Source organism: Amphibalanus amphitrite, unplaced genomic scaffold, assembly GCF_019059575.1.
Source record: "Amphibalanus amphitrite isolate SeventyFive unplaced genomic scaffold, NRLGWU_Aamphi_draft 000004F_arrow, whole genome shotgun sequence".
Classification (NCBI taxonomy): Eukaryota; Metazoa; Arthropoda; class Thecostraca; order Balanomorpha; family Balanidae; genus Amphibalanus; species Amphibalanus amphitrite.
In genome coordinates this window covers 54,493-60,154 of record NW_024881501.1, presented here as the reverse complement: position 1 = coordinate 60,154, position 5,662 = coordinate 54,493, and positions in this window count along the sequence as shown.

Here is a 5,662-nt window from a genome sequence, read left to right as displayed (position 1 = left end):
ACCAACAGTCAGAAAAGAGGTCGTTTCCAAGGTGTCTGGCCAGAGTAATTTACAACGATCAGTTCTCTTTATCTGTTGATTTTACACAGTGCACAAAGCGATTATACACAACACATACAGGACCTCCCTAGCCCAACCGATACTGGAGCTCCTCCGGTTGACTCCCAAGCGCCCTTGCCAGTGGATTTCCTGGCACTCCATCCTCCCCAAATTATCCCACGGTCCAAACAATAGCGATTACACACAATACACACAGGACCTCCCTGACCTAACCGATACTGGAGCTTCTCCGGTTGACTCCTAAGTGCCCTTGCCAGTGGATTTCCTGGCACTCCATCCTCCCCAAATTATCCCACGGTCCAAACAATAGCGATTACACACAACACACACAGGACCTCCCTAGCCTAACCGATACTGGAGCTTCTCCGGTTGACTCCTAAGTGCCCTTGCCAGTGGATTTCCTGGCACTCCATCCTCCCCAATTATCCCACGGTCCAAACAATAGCGATTACACACAACACACACAGGACCTCCCTAGCCTAACCGATACTGGAGCTTCTCCGGTTGACTCCTAAGTGCCCTTGCCAGTGGATTTCCTGGCACTCCATCCTCCCCAAATTATCCCACGGTCCAAACAATAGCGATTACACACAACACACACAGGACCTCCCTAGCCTAACCGATACTGGAACTTCTCCAGTTGACTCCTAAGTGCCCTTGCCAGTGGATTTCCTGGCACTCCATCCTCCCCAAATTATCCCACGGTCCAAACAATAGCGATTACACACAACACACACAGGACCTCCCTAGCCTAACCGATACTGGAGCTTCTCCGGTTGACTCCTAAGTGCCCTTGCCAGTGGATTTCCTGGCACTCCATCCTCCCCAAATTATCCCACGGTCCAACCATAGCGATTATACACAACACACACCGGACCACCCTAGCCTAGCCGATACTGGAGCTCCTCCGGTTGACTCCTGAGTGCCCTTGCCAGCGGATTTCCTGGCACTCCATCCTCCCCAAATTATCCCACGGTCCAAACAATAGCGATTACACACAATACACACAGGACCTCCCTGACCTAACCGATACTGGAGCTTCTCCGGTTGACTCCTAAGTGCCCTTGCCAGCGGATTTCCTGGCACTCCACTAATCAATTTACCAACGGTCCGCACACAAGCAACACACTAGACCTTGTTGCACACGAAATATATGTAATTTTATTCTACATGGACACTGCAAGGGATGGAACCGGGGAGATAGATGATGCACGTTACGCCCCTGTGCGTGGAGAATCCACCGACGCGGCTATGGGTTAGGAGGGAGATGAGACGCGAGTGAAAGGGCAAAAGACTGTACACGCAGATGAGTCGGATTTACTGAATGAAGTTCAGCTCGGATAGACCCCACTTAATAGTAGGCCTCGCTTGAGTAAGCCCTGGATACGTGCAATAAGTCGCGAAATTAAACGTGAGGATGAAGGCGAGTCGGGCGCAGACCGCCGAGGAGGGTCTCAAGAAATGTTACCCGGTCAGCCTCGGGTCCTGGCTCGGAGGGGACGACGGGCTGTAGTCTGTCTAACCTCTGGTTAGCGGGACACGGGACCAGTGGCCCGATTGTTCCGGCCCAGGGTAGGCCTGGGTGATAATTAAGGTCACGTGGGCCGTCGCCTGGGATGTGTATCGGCGGGTGGGCCGCCGCGAGATGACGGTGTTCCGTCTCGGATTAACAGCCTCGGAGGCTGGGCAGATTTTAGGCTGCCGGGCTGGCCCGGAAGCCCTGAACTATGACTGGAGCGAGATGCGGTCATCAGTATCACGGATGGACCTTAGTTACCCAGCCCGGTTTCAAAAAGATAGGTAGGCCCGCTATCGGTCCCTCAAGTGGTCGGCGCGGGACGTCATTTGAAGAGCGACATAGATAGTTTCGGAGGTGGTTAGGACCCCGGGCGTCTTAGCGAGGGAATCGTATGCCGCCGGAAGAGTAATGCCCCGCGAAGGAACGTATAATGCCGCAAGACGGGGGTGAACATTAGATACCGAGCATTCGAGTCGGGTGATCGCAGTCAGACGGTGCTGGCCACCCGCAGTCAGTCGAGTAGCTCCGGCCATGCTCTGGTCCTTTCGAATAGGTCTGTGACGACAGCTTAACTACCAGCCACGGATAGATAGGGCTTTGGACACCTATGTGTTGGTAGTCGACGATGTGTGTTGAGTGCAGGATGTCCCCGAGTGGACCTGCGTGCGTGGAAGACGCGTGTCGTCTTTGTAGTTAGCCGACGAGAGCTAACCCTTTTTAGGTCGTCGGGTTGGCCCGGAAACCCTGAACTATGGCTGGTGCGAGATGCGGTCATTAGTATCACGGACGGACTTTAGTTACCCAACCCGGCTTTCAAATTTTAGATACGTCCGCCGCGGAAAGCCCGGGCTACTGAGTGCCCTGCGAGCTCTAGCTCCGGAACCGTGGGCTGGAGTGTGTTAGAGATGCTGACTGACCACTGGCAGCAGAAGGTAGGTCCACACGTGAGTGGCAGTAAGACAAGGGCTGCGTACGTTGTTGCAAAAGTTTACCGGCCCATGCTGTAAGTCCATTGTTCGCTCAACAACCTGCGTGCGTGTGTGTTTATTATTTGTGTGTAGGTAGTTCGGCATGGTCTTGGACCCGCTATAAGTCGCGTAATTCAAGGGCGGAGTGCCGAAATCTGTGGTGGTTCGTATATTCTATTCGTGTAGCGTGAGCATTATGAAGCGTTTGTCTGATGTACGGAGCATTGTGGTTATGAAGGGATAACGGTTAATGAAATTTAAGGCCAATGACTCAATAACGACTTGCGCACGCCTTAGCACCACCGGGGGAAGTTAGGAAAAAGGGGAGGGACCGGAGATGGTCAACTCTGGTAAATTACGAGGTATAAGTGGACGAATGACAGGGTTGTAAGAGGATGGATAAATGGACGAATGATTGATACATATATCTGGTGGGAGATGACCCTCAAGCTAGGAAGGGCGCTGTTGTCTGAGAGTGGGACCTTGGGTTATGTAGAGTTGAGTTCTTATTTCAACGTGATCAAGGATAATGGGTTATTATTTATCTCTCCTCCCATTCCTTAACCCTGGCCTATGTGTTTCCGATGATTGATCGCCCCGGAAAGATAGAGTCAGAGTCGGAACGGGTTCGCGAGGGCTGGACACGGAGAAGGGCTTCTAGGAGCGCACCGACGGAGCTTTCTCTTGCTCTCTATCTCTACCAGAAGACACTGCCCGGTTAGCCCCGCAACGCCGCGAAACCCCGCTACAGATGTGTTTCCGATGATTGATCGCCCCGGAAAGATAGAGTCAGAGTCGGAACGGGTTCGCGAGGGCTGGACACGGAGAAGGGCTTCTAGGAGCGCACCGACGGAGCTCTCTCTTGCTCTCTATCGAAAGACACTGCCCGGTTAGCCCCGCAACGCCGCGAAACCCCGCTACAGATTTGGCGCCCAACGTGGGGTAGGATCAATCAAAGGAAACATGAAGTCGGTGGACGGACGTGCATTGCCGAACCCAATGCTAAAATTTCAGAGGAAATGCGAGCGTGAGTGAGAAAGCTCATCAAGGTATGTCTTAGCTAGATGCAGTGGGAGCTGGTCACTCAGTGCAGCGTTACTCGGGTTAAATTGATTTGACTGAAATCAGAAAGCGTGGATTGCTGGAGGGTGTGTATATCTGAATGGAGTGATATAGGTAACTTGAGAATCAATTTTCAGTGACGGGCGAGCGGGCTTAGTATTTTTTTTTGCTTCAGTTATCGTTAAATAAATTTATGTGGCTCACATCTAGCGAACCCTAACCTTGAGTGAAATCCCGTGATCCAAAGTTAGAGTAATCACACCGACGATGCCATTTTAACCCAATTTTAAGAGATTGCACCCATCCTATACCAAAAAGGTGCAGTGACCTATGTGTGACCCGTGGACTGACCCGCCTCTGGAGAGAACTGACAGGAGACCGGCAACCGTCCACGAGCCGTTTTCCGCGACGGAAAACCCCGTTACAAAGCAGGCAGTCATGTGTGTTGCCGAATCCGATGTATATATGTAATGAAGATACGACTGAGCGCGACGCTATGAAGGTATCGAATGCTGTCGAATGAAGTCAGGGCTGAAGAAGGCAAGAATGATAAATAAGACGCATCATATTGAAAAAAGGTGACGGCAGAGATTGAAGATGATCGAGGTTGTTATTGAAGTAATATGAAGAACAGTAAAGTGAAAAGAAGGAAGGCACACAGCGGAGATTGACGGCGGAAGAAAACAAAATGAAGGAGACCGATGAAAACGATGCCACTAATACTGATCTACAATGCAGACCTGAAACCACAGAAGGGAAACAACAACTGAGAAGAAAAAGATGAAATGCTTTGAAATTAATGACATCTCGCGCATTTTCTTCCCCAAAATGCGAAAGTAGGGAGAGCAAGCGCGCAACAAGGAGTGACGAGAGACGCCGGCACAAAATGCTAGTCATCAACAGCAGACTGGCTGATGCTGACAACCAGTACCAAAGGAGACTCAAAATGAAGACAACGCCTGAAATAAATAACAACAGAAGACCGGAAGACGGAGAGGGAGACACGAATAGAACCAAAACTACAATGTTGTTGGCAGCTACCATCGCACGTCTATGACGACAAAATCAGACAGCAACCGGAGTAATGGTGACGACAACTACAACCATGGAACGTCATTGGCACAACCGTTCGGGCAGATTTGAATGTCGCCAGATTCGACCACGGACCACAATGAACAGCGGTAATGGACCGGACCAGCCTGAGAGCCGATTTCTGGCCGCCCGTTGCACTGGAAGGTGGTAATCTGCCCTTCCATCAAATGCAAGCGGCTCCCACTTCCCACTTCCCAGGCTTGGAGACCGACTCATGAGATGTGCTGCAAGTCAGAACGAAGGGCTCAAGTCATCATCTCAGCCAAATAACCGTAGAGCAGACAGCAAGGACAACAACACCGACTGCATCCGTTCCAGCATCGGCAGTCAAGGTCGGCTACCTCTCCCGTGACTACCAGACCAACTGGGATGCCGGCGGCGACCAGAAGCTGTGGCCCATCTACAACAACAGCCGCAAATCATCGGAAAGGCTGCAGTGTAGCCAGTAGCCACGTCTGCCGCTGGATGTGACAGCCAAACCATCATCGGCAGTCTACACCAGAGCGCAGCCTCTGCGTCCACCAGACCAACAGAAACAGCTCGGTGGTGCGCTAGAGCCACGTTCAACCCAGGCTCAGCCACAGGCGACGAGTTCTGGGCCGATCATAGCCAGCCCTGACAGCTCACCGGGGCAGCTGTGTACGACATCGATGGTCGGCGAGGACTACGACTACAACTACGAGACTGGGGAAATCCGGAACTGGGACACGACTACAGCAGCAGCCGGCCGGTTCGAGACCAAATCGCGGACGACCGCCAGTCCGTCATCGCGGCCATCCCGGACCGGAGCTGTCGTGGCTGATGGAGCCACCATCAGGTGCCGGGCTCACTTCTTTAGCATACCACAATCTGCACCGGTATGTTATCGCTAATTTGATCTGAATTATAGTCACCAAATGTACCAATGTTATTTTTGTATTGTCATGTCTTAATTATTTCAATGGTTTCAATCAATTTCAAT